Raw genomic sequence first — 15,456 nt, 5'->3', positions numbered from 1 at the left:
CTTGGAAACACAAGAGACCATGAATAGCCAATACTCAGCCAAAAGAGCAATGCTGGCAGTATCACAATACCTGACTTCAAACTATATTACAAAGATGTAGCAATAAAAACAGTATGTTACTGGCACAAAAACAGACATGAAGACCAGTGAAACAGAATAGAGGACCCAGATATGAATCCACACAACTAAACCCACCTTATTTTTGACAAAGGGACCAAAAACATACGATAGAGAAAAGACAGCCTCTTCAACAAATGCTGCTGGGAAAAGTGGTTATCTATCTGCAAGAAACTAAAACTAGATCCATGTCTATCACCCTGTACTAGTATCAACTCAAAATGGATCAAGGACCTTAATATTGACCTGAAACTCTGAAGTTACTACAGGAAGGTCAGGAAACACTCTGTAACTAATAGGTATAAGCAAGGACTTTCTCAATAGAACCCCAGCAGCCCAGCAACTAAGAGAAAGAATGGACAAATGGGAATTCATAAAATTAAAAAGCTTCTGCACAACAAAAGACACGGTCTCTAAACTAAAGAGACCACCCACAGGGTGGGAGAAAATATTTGCCAGCTATACATCAGACAAAGGACTGATAAGCAGAATATACAGGGAACTTAAGAAACTAAACTCTCCCAAAATCAATGAACCATTAGGAAATAGGCAACTGAACTAAATAGAACTTTCTCAAAAGAAGAAGTTCAAATGCCCAAAAATACATGGAAAAGTGCTCAACATCTCTAGCCATAAAAAAATGCAAATCAAAATCATACTAAGATTCCACTTCACCCCTGTTAGAATAGCCATCATCAAAAATACCAACAACAGGTGCTGGCAAGGATGTGGGGAAAAAGGAACCCTCATACACTGCTGGTGGGAATGCAAGCTGGTGCAACCACTCTGGAAAAAAATTTGGAGGCTTCCTAAAAATCTAAACATAGATCGGCCATAAGATCCAGCAATCCCACTCTTGGGGATATACCCAAAGGAATGCAATGCAGGTTATTCCAAAGGCACCTGCACACCTATGTTTATTGCAGCTCTATCACAATAGCAAGTTATGGAAACAACCAAGATGCCCCACTACTGACAAATGGATCAAGAAAATGTGATATTTATACACAACGGAACTTCACTCAGTCACAAAAAATGAAATTTTGTCATTTGTAAGTAAATGTATGGAACTGCAGAATATCACCGTAAGTGAAGTTAGCCAGGCACAGAAGACCAAAAATCATATGTTCTCACTCATATGCAGAATAGACCCAAAACAAATGTAGTAATATTATGGACACGGGTCACACACTAAGGGGAGAACGCACACAGGAGGAATAGGGAAAGGAAAGGAAACCTAAAACTTGAATGTGGTTGATGTGTAGAGGAGTGAATATAGTAATCTTAAACTGACCATGGCCACTATGGGAAGGGGAGTAGGAAGTAGTGAAGCAGTCTGGTAGAGATGAACCAATGTGGGCTGTAATACACATGTGCATGGAAACAATGCTGGGAATCTCTCTGTATAGCTATCTTTATCTCAAACTAGCAAAAACACTGTTTTTCTTATTATCACTTATGTTTTCTCTGCAACAAAATAGAACAAGAGGGCGGAAAGGGTTCTGCCTCGAGCAGGGGAGGAGGAGGCCCAAACAATGTATATACAAGTGAGTAAATGTAAAAATGATAAAATAAAAAAAAATTTTTTGATACTTTGAACATGTCAATGACACATTAGTAAAGTGGTATTCAAACAGAAATTCATTAACTAAAATTCTATTTCAAAAAACTTTACTGGTTGTATGTGAAGACAATTCATTATTTTTAACATGTAGGTGTTTTTTGTTTTGTTTGTGTTTACTGAATTTATTTGATAATGACTTAAATTGTCTTAAATACAAATCTGTCTGCTTCTCTAAGTCTACAGACAGTTCAACAAATATATGTCCTAGCCAAGCACATTCTGAAGCATCATCAATAATAATAGATCCTTTTACCCAGACAAGCTCTGCTCACCACAAAGTTTCACAAGATGTTTCATGCATGAACTACACTCCAGTCCTTACCATCTTTCAACTTCACAATTCCACAGCTCCAATAAGGAACTTCATAAATAGCTAATTGGGGAATTTTTTTAAGAGAAGTCAAACTATTCTTTGGGAAAGAGATTGAGGGACCTATAATCAAGGAGTAGCTCAGGTTTACATTCTTATCACAGAAATTTGAATCTACAAGGGAATTTCATAGTATTCTTGTATTTTAGCATTATTTCTAAGATAAGAAAACTGAAACTAAAGGTAGTAAATGTGACCTGGTTTATATTTTGTTCTGTGTCCTTTCCAAAGTAGAAATATACAGCACAGCATTACTTAGAAAGCTTATGTGAACCCTCCAAGTCTAAATGACTGAATCCCAAATATGAAAATAAGCCAAGGTAATTTTGATACTAGGATCTTTATTAAAATGTGCTTTTGATTTTTAACTTGTTCCCCTTTCTGGGCCCCCACTGAGTTCCTCGTGGACATTCAGAAGGCAGTATTATTTTATAAAAATCTTATATAATGAGTCTGCTTTTTAAAGTCCTTTTACTAATTCAAAAGGGGAAGTTTCCCTCAACAAGTATTCGAACTATGGCTCTCAACTTTATTTTCTGTTAGAATCAACTGAGGAACATTTATAATCTCAGATTTAGTTCACACCCCAGACCATGTCAATCCAAGTTGGGTTGTGGGATTCATACATATGATGTTTATAACTCTCCCCAGTTGGTTGATTAGGACAAACATAAATTAAAAGTCACTACATTTCCTAATATCCTAGTCTGTTAGGAAAAGGGAGCAAGTCTTTCAGCCTTTGAATTAAAACACATGTAATTTAATCCACCCTGAATTCTACAGATGGTGTTAAATCCAATCTTCCTCATGAAACGTATAGGGTCCACCACTGAGAATAGGCTATACACTCCTATATCCCTAGAATCCCTAATTATTTTAATGAAAGTTGCTTTTTGAAAGATAAAGTATGTTTTACTTAAGTTATTTTTATCCAAGTCTGAATAGTAATGCTGATCAAACATGGGGATTTGATTTCATTGAAACAGGTCTGCCTCCAGATTCCATAGTATTTCATTCTAATTTACCCCCTATCAGAATAACTTTGGGCCATTTGATTCCCAAAGACACACCTCAGAATTTTAATTGGTCCATTTGTAACCTAAACATCATCTGGGAACATAGTTTGCTCTTGTTTATCAATATGCCCAAGCCAAATGGTACATTTTTGTTTGTATTTAGTTCAAGCCCTGCTGCTTCAGCATATGTTTCATAATCAAATGGTACCCTGCACAGTCTCTTAGGTAAACAGAAATCCTTGGGTATCAGCTGTACATGAATCCACCCACTTTAACGTATTCATTTCCTGAACCATGAATCCCAAATAATGAACAGGTTTGAATTTATCAGCATGCAACCTTGCCAAAGGGTCTGCAAGAATAACCAAATGGAAACCAGCAGACAATTCAGGAACACCTGCCTTGATGCTTCTGTTGTTGGTTGCTTGCCCAAGTCCACCAATTCAAAACAGGGAGTGTGAGCTACAATTAGATCTCAAGATTTGACATGGTTGTTGAATTGTAATAGAAAGCCATATGTCTACTCAATTTGAAGAGGAAATCACATCGTGTTGAATTATATAGTGCTGGTTTTATCTTGATTACCACAGAAGGTAACCCAAATTCACTTTAAAAATCTTCTTCAGCTTTGTTGAGGAAAATTGGATAGGCTTTATGATACACCCTTTAAATTGGATACCCATCTCTCTGTTAAAACCAAATCTATCATATATTCCTAAAAATGGCTATTTAAGCTAGAGCAAAGTTGGCATCTTTTATTTGGAAAGTGCCTCATAGAACCATTGGGCTAAGCTATTATACATATCAGAAAGGACAAACAAGACTCAGTCAAAGTGGTATGCATGTGATTTCTGTTGTTCTATTCTTGCATCCAGTGAAAAGGCTGGAGAAAGCCTAAAATGCAATTGCTTCTTATTCCTGTGAAGAATTTTTTTTAGTTCATTTTCAACCACTATTCCCCTCAAGTGAATTTAGTTGAAAATATATGTTTAGTGCTCTTTCTGTGGAAGAATATTTGCCAAAAATTCCATTTGCTTCCATGCATTTCCCAGCCTGCATTGCAGTGAAGTGAAGGTCATGTGACTACTTCTGGTCAATGGATAGTAAGCAAAATTAATGTATATCACTCCTGTCTGAGGCAGTCAAGAATGAATGCTTGATAATAGAAATAAAAAAAACACGGTACTAGCACAAAAACAGATATGAAGACCAGTGGAACAGAATAGAGAACTTAGATAGATATAAATCCACACAGCTACGCCCACCTTATTTTTGACAAAGTCATGAAAAACATATGATGGAGAAAAGACTGTCTCTTCAACAAATGTTGCTGGGAAAAGTGGTTATCTGCTTGCAGAAAACTGAAACTAGATCCAAGTCTATCACCCTGTACTAGTATCAACTCAAAAATGGATCAAAGACTGAAACTCTGAAGTTAGTACAGAAAAGAGCAGGGAATACTCTGGAAGCAATAGATATAGGCAAGGATTTCCTCAATAGAGCCCCAGCAAGCCAGCAACTAAGAGAAAGGATAGACAAATGGGACTACATTAGATTAAAAAGCTTCTGCACAACAAAAAAAAATGGTCTCTAAACTGAAGAGACCACATGAAGAATGGGAGAAAATATTTGCTAGCTATATATCATACAAAAGACTGATAACCAGAATATACAGTGAGATCAAAAAACTAAAACTCCCCCCAAATCAATGAACCCATAAAAAAGTGATCAATTGAACCAAACAGAATTTTTTCAAATGAAGAAATCCAAATGGCCAAAAAGTACATGAAAAAATGCTCACCATCTCTGACCATAAAGGGAATGCAAATCAAAACCACACTAAGATTCTACCTCACTCCTGTTAGAATAGCTATGATCAAAACACCACCAACAATAAATGTTGGCGAGGATGTGAGGTAAAAGGAACCCTCATACACTGCTGATGGGAATGTAAGCTAGTACACTACTTTGGGAAACAGTATGGAGGCTTCTTAAAAAACTAAACATAGATCTGCCATATGATTCAGCAATCCCACTCCTAGTTATATACCCAAAAGAATACAACTCAGATTATTCCAAAGGCACCTGCACACCCATGCTTATTTGCAGCACTGTTCACAATAGCCAAGTTATGGAAACAGCCAAGATGCCCCACTACTGATGAATGGATCAAGAAAATGTGGTATTTGTACATAGTGGCATTCTATTCAGCTATGAAGAAGAATGAAATCTTATCATTTGCAAGTAAATGGATGGAACTGGAGAACATCATCTTTTTTTTTCTTTTTATTCATATGTGCATACAAGGCTTGGTTCATTTCTCCCCCCTGCCCCCACCCCCTCCCTTACCACCCACTCCGCCCCCTCCCTCTTCCCCCCACCCCCTCAATACCCAGCAGAAACTATTTTGCCCTTATTTCTAATTTTGTTGTAGAGAGAGTATACGTAATAACAGAAAGGAACAAGGGTTTTTGCTGGTTGAGATAAGGATAGCTATACAGGGCATTGACTCACATTGATTTCCTGTGCGTGTGTGTTACCTTCTAGGTTAATTCTTTTTGATCTAACCTTTTCTCTAGTTCCTGGTTCCCTTTTCCTAGTGGCCTCAATTGCTTTTAAGGTATCTGCTTTAGTTTCTCTGCGTTAAGGGCAACAAATGCTAGCTAGTTTTTTAGGTTGGAGAACATCATCTTAAGCAAAGTTAGCTTGGCTCAGAAGGCCAAAAATTGTATGTTCTCCCTCATATCTGGACTTTAGACCTAAAACAAATGCAGTAATATTATTGGACATGGGGCATATGCTAAGGGAAGAACACATACAGGAGGAATAGGGAAAGGTAGGAAACACCAAACTTGAAATAGTTTGATGTGCCCACTGTAGAGGAGCTAATACAGTAATCTTAAACTGACAGAGGTCACTATGGGAAGGTGGCTGGGAAGTTGTGAAGAAGTCTGGTAGAGATGAACCAACTTAGGTTGTAATATACATGTGCATGGAAGCAATGCTGAGAATCTGTCTGTATACCTATTCTTATCTCAAACTAGCAAAAACACTATATCTTTGTTATTATTGCTTATGTCTTCTCTTCAACCAAATTGGAGAAGAGGGCAGAACTGGTTCTGCCTGGAAGTGAGGGGGGAGAAGGGAGGATGCTGGGGGCAGGAGGATGGAGGGGAGAGATGGCCCAAACAATTGTCAGATGACTTAATTGAATTTCAGAGTCTATCCTTAGATTCTCTGAATTACAAAGATGGATGTTCAGTAAATGTTTGAAGGGAAAAAGGGCAGATGGAGAAATGGAAGAGCATTTCAACTCAATAGAGTATTTCTAGCAGAACCAGAACAATAATTTATTTTTCTAACAATAACAAATACTTGACCTTGAGTTCTGAGAGGACTTTCCCATTCAAACATCCGCTTTAAAAAATTTTTAAATAAGATCCAACAGGCAGAATTAATGTTAATGACAATTTTTAGGTATCAGGTCATTTGGAGGTACTTAAAATCCCATGAGGTTCACTCAGAATTCTTTTGTAAGTGCTCTTGTCATTGTTATAATGGAAATCAGATTTAATGTAGAAATAAATGTCATTTTTTTTAAAAGGAAGGCATTCACAGATACATGGTGGAAGAAGAAAAGGGAGAAGTCAAAGAAATTTAGATTCAAATCTTGCTGCTTAATACCTCATATTTGTGAAAGTTTGGTAAGTTATTTTCAAGATATTCTAGGTTTCTCTTTAAAGATCAATGAAGAAAAGTTATTTGGAACTTTGTGAAGAAATTAAATAATAAGTATAAAATCCCTATTCCTTACAGGAAAAATTCTCTATATACAAATTAGTGTTCCCTCATTATAGTCAAAATGGGTAGGAGAAGTTAAAACCTGACTAAAATTTTTGTTATTATTTCGCTTATATTAGTTTAAACTACTTTTGTTTCCTCTGTTCTCCCACACTGACTACCTAGCATATCTATCACTCCTCCAAGCTCATTCCTAAATTTATAGACAAGACACATTTTCTCTGTTAGCTTTATTCCAGCAATGGAAAGCTTTGTAAAGGCTATCTATTTGTTGAAAGGACCATATCTTGAGATACAGTCATTCTTATCATTTGTCTTCTAAGTTACAAAAGGAAATATGCCTATTTAGCTTAGTAGGTAAATATGGATACCAGTTGAAGGGAGTGATGATAATCTCAAGTACCAGATCTGAATCCCTGCAAAACCAGAACAACAGCACTCCTGTTGCTCTCATCATATGGTGGGTACTGATTCATGTACATACAGCAAAGGGGAACTAACAAAATCACATGTCTAGGAAAAATTGATAATTTATGTTTCTCTTCTCACATACCACAAAAGATCTTATTTCCTCATATATTCTCCCAACAGGTTGTGCCAGGCAAATAAAAATGAGTAATACTAGAACTAATAATACAGAATGGTCTATCTACTTTGCTCCAATAGGAGCAGAAAGGAATGAAGACATGAGTGTCTGCAGCTCCTGAATGGGATTTCAAGAAACAATAGAGCAGGAAATGTGATATACCAGAAGTATGATAGAGTCTGAGTTTTTGTTAGTGAAAAGACAGCTTAAGTGAAATTAGCCAGGCTCAGAAAGCCAAAAGCTGTTATGTTCTCTCTCATATGTGGAATACAGACCTAATGCCAGTGCAGCAAAACTATGAAACACTGATCACACTAAGGGAAGGTCATGCACGGGAGGGGTATGGTAAAAGAAGGAAATTAAGAAGCTGAATATGATTGATATACTCTCTACATGTGAATGAAAATAATAATCTAAAACTGGCTGAAACCACCATAAGAAAGGGACTAAGGCAGAATGAAGAAAATATCACAAGGAAGCTCCCTGTGCAGCTACCTTTATCTCAAATAAGGAAAAATATCATTTTTTCCTTTTCTTTTTATCTTGTACAAAATCAGAGGAGGGCAGAAGAGGTCCTGCTTGGGGGAGAAGGGGGTTGATACTAGTGGGAGGGAGAAGGGGGAAGGTAGAGGGTGACTATGGTGCAAAAAATGTGTACAAATATGAATGAATGCAAAAATGATACCAGTTGCATGTATTCCAGGAATCGGGGGAGGGGGGGTAAAAAAGAACAGTGAGAGAGTGAATATAAGTATGATTTATTTGATACATTGTAAGAACCTTTGTAAATGCCACAGTGTACCACCAGGCAGCATAGCAAAAGGAAAAAAAGAAGAAAGAGCAAAGGGGGGAAGCAGTAGAGACTGTTAAGACTTATGTCTGTCCCTTCTTTTATAGGACAAGTCATTCTCTTCCAGATAACTAAACTCTCCTGAAACTAAATAATACATAGTCTACTATTAAGTAATCAGCAAAGCTTGTGGCAAATTGTCAACTGTGTCTTCCAAGATTTTCCACAGAAAATCAATGATATATAGCTTATTTCTAGCTAATTTGCAAAGGCTATGGCCAAATGTTTACGAAGTCTCCCAGTCTTTTCCTCGTAAAATCATTATAGATTTTCTTCATAGACGTATGCTTTATTTCTTAATAGAAAATATTCTTTACATTATTTAGATTAAAAATGATTTTTTCATTCCTTCCTGGAAAATTAAATAGACACCACTTCCTCTGAGATTTTGTGAGAAAATCCTTGGTTAAGGATGGGATTTTGTGCATTCATTCCTCAATACCTCAGCCATCATTCTGACATTAAAAAAGCATTGCATCTTTTGCTCTTTTCTTAACCTATCTTACTAAAAAGTAATACATTATAAATTTTTCGTTCTATTTCCCAAAGTGAAGTAACTCTCAGTAATTCTTAGAGTCATATGTTTTCCTAATTTAAAATGAAATTGTTTGAGGTTTTAGAATTTTGAAGTATGGTTCTTACAGCTTTGATGTGAGCTCCTATTATTTTCTGAAATCCTAGATGCAATCTTTTCTTTTATGAAAATATACAAAAACTATACACAATGGAATTTTATGCAGCCATGAAGAAGAACGAAATGTTATCATTTGCTGGTAAATGGATGGAATTGGAGAACATCATTCTGAGTGAGTTTAGCCTGGCCCAAAAGACCAAAAATCGTATGTTCTCCCTCATATGTGGACATTAGATCAAGGGCAAACACAACAAGGGGATTGGACTATGAGCACATGATAAAAGCGAGAGCACACAAGGAAGGGGTGAGGATAGGTAAGACACCTAAAAAAACTAGCTAGCATTTGTTGCCCTTAATGCAGAGAAACTAAAGCAGATACCTTAAAGCAACTGAGGCCAATAGGAAAAGGGGAACAGGTACTAGAGAAAAGGTTAGATCAAAAAGAATTAACCTAGAAGGTAACACCCACACACAGGAAATCAATGTGAGTCAATGCCCTGTATAGCTATCCTTATCTCAACCAGCAAAAACCCTTGTTCCTTCCTATTATTGCTTATACTCTCTCTACAACAAAATTAGAAATAAGGGCAAAATAGTTTCTGCTGGGTATTGGGGGGGGAGAGGGAGGGGGCGGAGTGGGTGGTAAGGGAGGGGGTGGGGGCAGGGGGGAGAAATGAACCAATCCTTGTATGCACATATGAATAATATGTCCTTGTATGCACATATGAATAATAAAAAAAAAAGAAAATATACAAAAACTATTTTTCTCTAAGAAACAGCATGTTTTTCTCCCAATGCCTTCACAGATTTAATAGTCACTCAAGATTGGAACCGATTTTTTTATGAACATGATCAGAAGAACTGATAACAAAATTGATCATCTCTCCCATCTTTATGATTATTGGACATACTGCTTGTATTTTCTTATCTCTCTTATTTCAAACAACGTGAGTTTTTTTTTTTTTTTAAAGAACTGGGTATCAGCTTGAAAGATTATATATGCTGCATTTTTCTCTTCTACAAGTTTTTGTTGTATCATAAAATATAAAACATAGTACCATATACACACAAAAATTTCTCCGTAATTCCCCATAAACTTCATTACTCTGCCCTACCATTCTTTCTATTTGCCCCATTTTCTCAGGATATGTTTAACTAACAGCCATATCTTTGAGTCTGATTTGAGATCTGTTTCCTAGCTTCCTTCTTTCCTGCATAACATCTATTCATTGATGTGCAATACTCTGAATCATATTGCTAACATGAAGTTTAGAAGAGCTGAGTTTCCATTGTGCAGCAGGATCTCATCAGAGCCCAGAGAACATGGGAGGAAATAAAGAATGATTTTATCATCACTGTTTAGATTTGGAGGAAGAGAATTTAGTAGTAGACAAGTTTCAAAATAAAGAATATCCTGAGGATATTTTCAGATTCAATTTATAGTTGCAACATATTCAGACAAGTTAGAGGTTATTCTAACATGTGGATACTTTACTGAACTGAACCTCAAAAACTTTGGCGCTTTGTCTATCAATAAGATAAGCCTCCCTAGGAAATTTTATTTTTAAGTATTATCTCTTTGAAGCTTGCCTACTTGATTCCTCCAAAGTTATAGATACATAATAAAATTGAGCTGTTTGTAATGTATGTCCCCAGTGGAAAGTCAATTACTAATATTGTAGCTCTTGAAGAATGTGTTTGATGTTTAAAAAAAAAAATTCAAAGGAAAGAAAAACAGGCAAACAAATTCAAAGTTTCCATTTAGGTTGAGATGAGTAGTCTCATAATTAACTGCAAAAATTGAAGGGTTTTTTTTCTTAATAATGGGTTGAATTAGATCTACGTAACTCGTAGTGCAAAGAATTTAAGAACAAAATTCACAACTGATGATAAGTCTGAGAAGCCAAATGAAAATAATAAAGCATGAGACCTGTTGAAACTATTCCAGGATTAAGGGGCGGGGGTAATAAAGGAGAATAATGGAGGAGGTAAATTCAACTATGATATACTTGTTGATATTATAGTATGATATAATTCATCTATAATATAATAGTATGATATAATTCAACTATGATATTGTAAGAAATTTGTAAATGTCACAATGTATTCCCAGCAGGACAAAAATTTAAAAAATGATAAAGCAAACCAGAGATTAGTTTGGAGCAGGAAGTAGCCATTATCCATGGACTGGATCAAAATACAAAGTGACATCACTGAAATTCAAGCCCTGTCCTGTGGCAGGTGTATTTAAAAGGAGATGTGACCAATCCTATAACTGTTGTTTAACATAGAGAAAATGAACTTTCACTATGCTCTTCCTCCTGCCCTCTGACCTTTTATTTTTGCTTCCCATTAACCAAAGCATATGATTTGGTAAGTATGCCATCTAGTAGAAATATTTGCAGTATTATTTTTTAATCTAAATGCAGATTACATCAAATTCTCAAGTTTTCATGAGAAAGAGGACAAGTGAATGAAGAGAATTTTTTGTGTCATTACCAGAATAAGCAAAAGTGCAGAAAATGAAATTGAATTTTTTGTTTCCAAATCCTCTCAAGATTGTCTTCATTTTTCAAAACTTCAAAACCCAGAAAAAGCAGAAGCCATAAACAAACAAACAAAATCAACAAAATAAATGTTATTATGAATGCTGACTTGTCAATATGGCCAAGTTCCCAGCTTAAAAGATTTACGATATCGACTAGAGGAAATTATGAATCTCTTTTTCTAGTTAAATGCTACTGTGTCCAATATGTCCTGTGTTTCACTCACTATCTAACATGACTTGTTGAAAATATAGGAATGACTTAAGTTTTGGGGGTTTTAACTGTACTTGCCTTGTTTAAAAAAGTTCAGTCTCAAAGAAGATTCAGTTGGTGTCTATATCAGAGAACCAAAAAACACTCCCAGGAATTGCAAAGAATTAGAAGAATTTAATACAGGGAATTTTTCATACAATTGGTAGTATATCCAAGAAGCCAAATGAAAATGGTAAAGCAAACCAAAGATTAGAAACATCAGAAAGAAGCTATCATCTATTGGTTGGATCAAAATAGAAAGTGACATTACTGAAACTCATGCCATGCCTGGTGGCAGGTAGATTGAAAAGGCCAATTCTACAAATATTGTTTAATTCAGAGAAAAAGATGAAGAAGAACCTTTATGATGCTCTTCCTCCTGCTGCTGTCTGACCTTTCCTTTCTGCCTCCCATTGACCAAACCATGCTGGAATCCAGCTGGTATAAGAGCCCAGGACAACAAACCTGTAGGTGTCAGCATAATTGAAAGCAAGAATAGCAGGAAGTGATACATGTAAGAATGAGCAGACCTAGGATTGGTGTACATATGTGATTTGAGTTAATGTAGGGCTCAAATAGTATGTGGGTTCTACACAGGGTTACCTCCATCCTAATGTGCAACAGTCTTTTTTTTGCTATGAAAAGACATCTTAGATTAAATGGAAAGAGAAGAGTTTGGTCTTTCCTTGTTTCCTAGCCATAGTCTCAATCTTTGTGCTGACAAAGAACCCCTGATGAATACCCATTCCAAGTAAGGCAGTGCCTTTGTTATTTAAACATAGCAACTCAACAGTGACAGCCTGGCCCCTTCTACTAAGCTGCCACCTCCCATCTCTGTCTCTTCTTTCTGTGAGGACTTGCAGCATTACCTGGAAGTATTACCTGGAAAAACAGCTGCCATGAGACTCAGCCAACTTCTTCTTCACTCACTTTTACACAGAACCTTTATCATCTTTCTCACATGTTGCTTGCTTCTGTGCTCTAATGTTCATTATTATCAAGTCTCAGAATGTCAGAACTCCAATTATCTTTCCCACTGAAAAGCTGAATCATCAACTCAAATAAATTGTGTCTTAGAATTCCTCTGACAACTTCAATAACTTCACAACATTATAGGGCATTGAAAAGGTGGACCTCATACAACACAGAGAAGACTCGAGTTATTACCTCTGTCATTTACCAGCTTAATTCAGTGACAGGCCTTTCATGGAGGTTTGTAAGCTGCAGCCTCTTGGGCAAGGATCAGGGGTCCTAGGTTGTTGGCTACCCAGAGCTTTTAGCAGAAAACAGGCGTAAATTAACACTACATGGCCATGCAGGCTTCACAAAGTACAACTTCAGCATGCTGCTCAAAGGTGATGGTGTTAGGAATAGTGCATCAGGGTACTCTTAATATGCAAGAATAGTTGTTAGATATATAATTGATGAATGGTAAATGAATCAATGAGGTTGGTAAAGCCTTATAGAGTGCTGTGAATATCATTATGTGGAAATAGCTTTTATGGAGAAATGGATATTGGTAAATTACCCTAAGAATTTTGCTGGTTAAAAAATTGCATTTTTCTAGAATAATAATAAGATATGAAATTGCCAGAGGAATACTATTAATGAATTAGGGTCTACAAACTCTACTCAATTAACTTATATAAAAAGCATGTTGAACATAGTGAAGTATCATGTAATTAGAAGGTTCAAAAGGTCTTTGAAAAGCAAGGATATCATGGAGCCTTATGCCTTAGGACACTGTTGTCACAAGTGTCCTTTCTGCCCAAAATGATTATTACTTTTTGCCCTAAATTGCTGAGATATGGATGTGTTAGATATTTTCTTTCCTCCTTCTTAAGTAGAAATAGAATTTCATTTCCTTTTCTTTATTCTCTGCTGGAAAAGTACATATGGGCATGAATCCTTGTCAGCTCTGTCATATGCATTGAGTCTTGTGTTGTTTATCTTCCTAGGCTTTGCTTAATTGCTTACACATTACTCTTGTACTTTGAGATCCAGGCTCAGCTGAATACATTTTTATCTTCTTTCCCCTCTTTTTCTTTTATCACCCAAAACATTGTACCCAGAAGCATCACAAAATATCTGTGTAGTTTTGCAAATGTAGCTGTACAGTGGTTTGTTTTGTTACCACTGAGATGTCAATTCTTAAGTGGTTTAGACAAGTCATTGATCACGTATTATATATTTTTATACAAGACAAATATAACTAGAAAAAGCAGAATTTTCTAAGATCTAGCCTTTATCCTTAAAAGTATGGAAACAACACACATCCCAGGGCTAAAGAGATACAATTGTGCATATTCAAATTCTGTAATCTTCTTTCAATATATTAGCACTTAGTACAACAACTGCCAGAATCTTGCTAAATACATGCTCTGCCCACCAGTCTCTGAAGTAATGTTACATGGAAAGTCAAATAGTAATAATAAATGTAAATGTAGGAACAAAAATATTGATATTCTTACATGAGTAATAGGTCAGTCCTGTGATCAGGTAATGGATCCTTCTTTATATAAGGTCCTATTGCTGATCACTTATTACCTATTTAATGCTACATAAATTTCCAATCAGTCTATGATTCTATCATATGAGCTCCGGACTTACTCTTATTCTTTGATATGCTTTTGCATTTTGGAGGGTTGTGAATTATGAATTTATTTTTATTTTAGCACTTTAAGGCCAATTTTGCCTCCTTCATAAAGTTTTTGGGGAGCTACACTTTTCATGCAAGCAATGTATTGTTTTTATCTTGAGAATTAAAAGAAACATAATAGCATTTATTAATAAATTCAGCATTTTATGTCTACTTATAGAATAAAAATAACTTCCAAGGTAAAATTTAATTTAATTATTGATGTAATTCTGTAGATTCTACCATTATACACTTGTTGTTTCTTTCACACATTGGCTGCTTTGTTATTGTCTGTTCATCCTGGTGAAGAGCTAATCTGATCATTTTTTCACTATAGTTATAGCCTTTTGGTATATAAAAAAGTTTCAATTCTTTCAGAAAATATTCTACTGAACTGTCAAGTGCAGAGCTTGAAATTCCCTTTTAACTACTCTTTGACAACAGGTTTTCTGCAAAATAATGAAATGTTATATGATTGTTCCTTCCCTGTGTCCCCTACTCTTTGTCTGACATAGTCTCTATCCTTTCTACAAAAAAGAAGAAATTACTTTTTCCATTGTTTATTAGACACTCAAAATTCTATAAGCACACCATAATAGTATTTAAGAAGGTATATATAGAAAAGTCATCAGGATTTAATAATGTCAACATTTCCAGGCAAATACATACACATATAAAGAAAAAGAATCATCCCTAACTAATTTGTCAACTGTGGGCTAAGGACTATAATTTATGATTCATGCTTGCTTTCCAATTTTTGGCATGCATTCTTCATGTTGTATATCACTAACATATATTTATTTTTACATCAGACAAAGCAAGTGTTTATTTTTATTTTTTCCTTTAATGCATGAGAATATGTGACTGTGTATGAATATGCATGTGTTTGTAAAGAGAGATTGAGGTTTCTTTTTCCTGCTAATTAACTCAATAAATTTAATCTTTTAAACTCAGTAATTTCTATGAACTAATAGGCAAAGGAACTAAAATAGAAAAACAGTGACATCTCCTTCTTGTGTAGA

This window comes from Castor canadensis, chromosome 4, assembly GCF_047511655.1.
Source record: "Castor canadensis chromosome 4, mCasCan1.hap1v2, whole genome shotgun sequence".
Lineage (NCBI taxonomy): Eukaryota > Metazoa > Chordata > Mammalia > Rodentia > Castoridae > Castor > Castor canadensis.
This window is presented reverse-complemented; position numbering follows the sequence as displayed.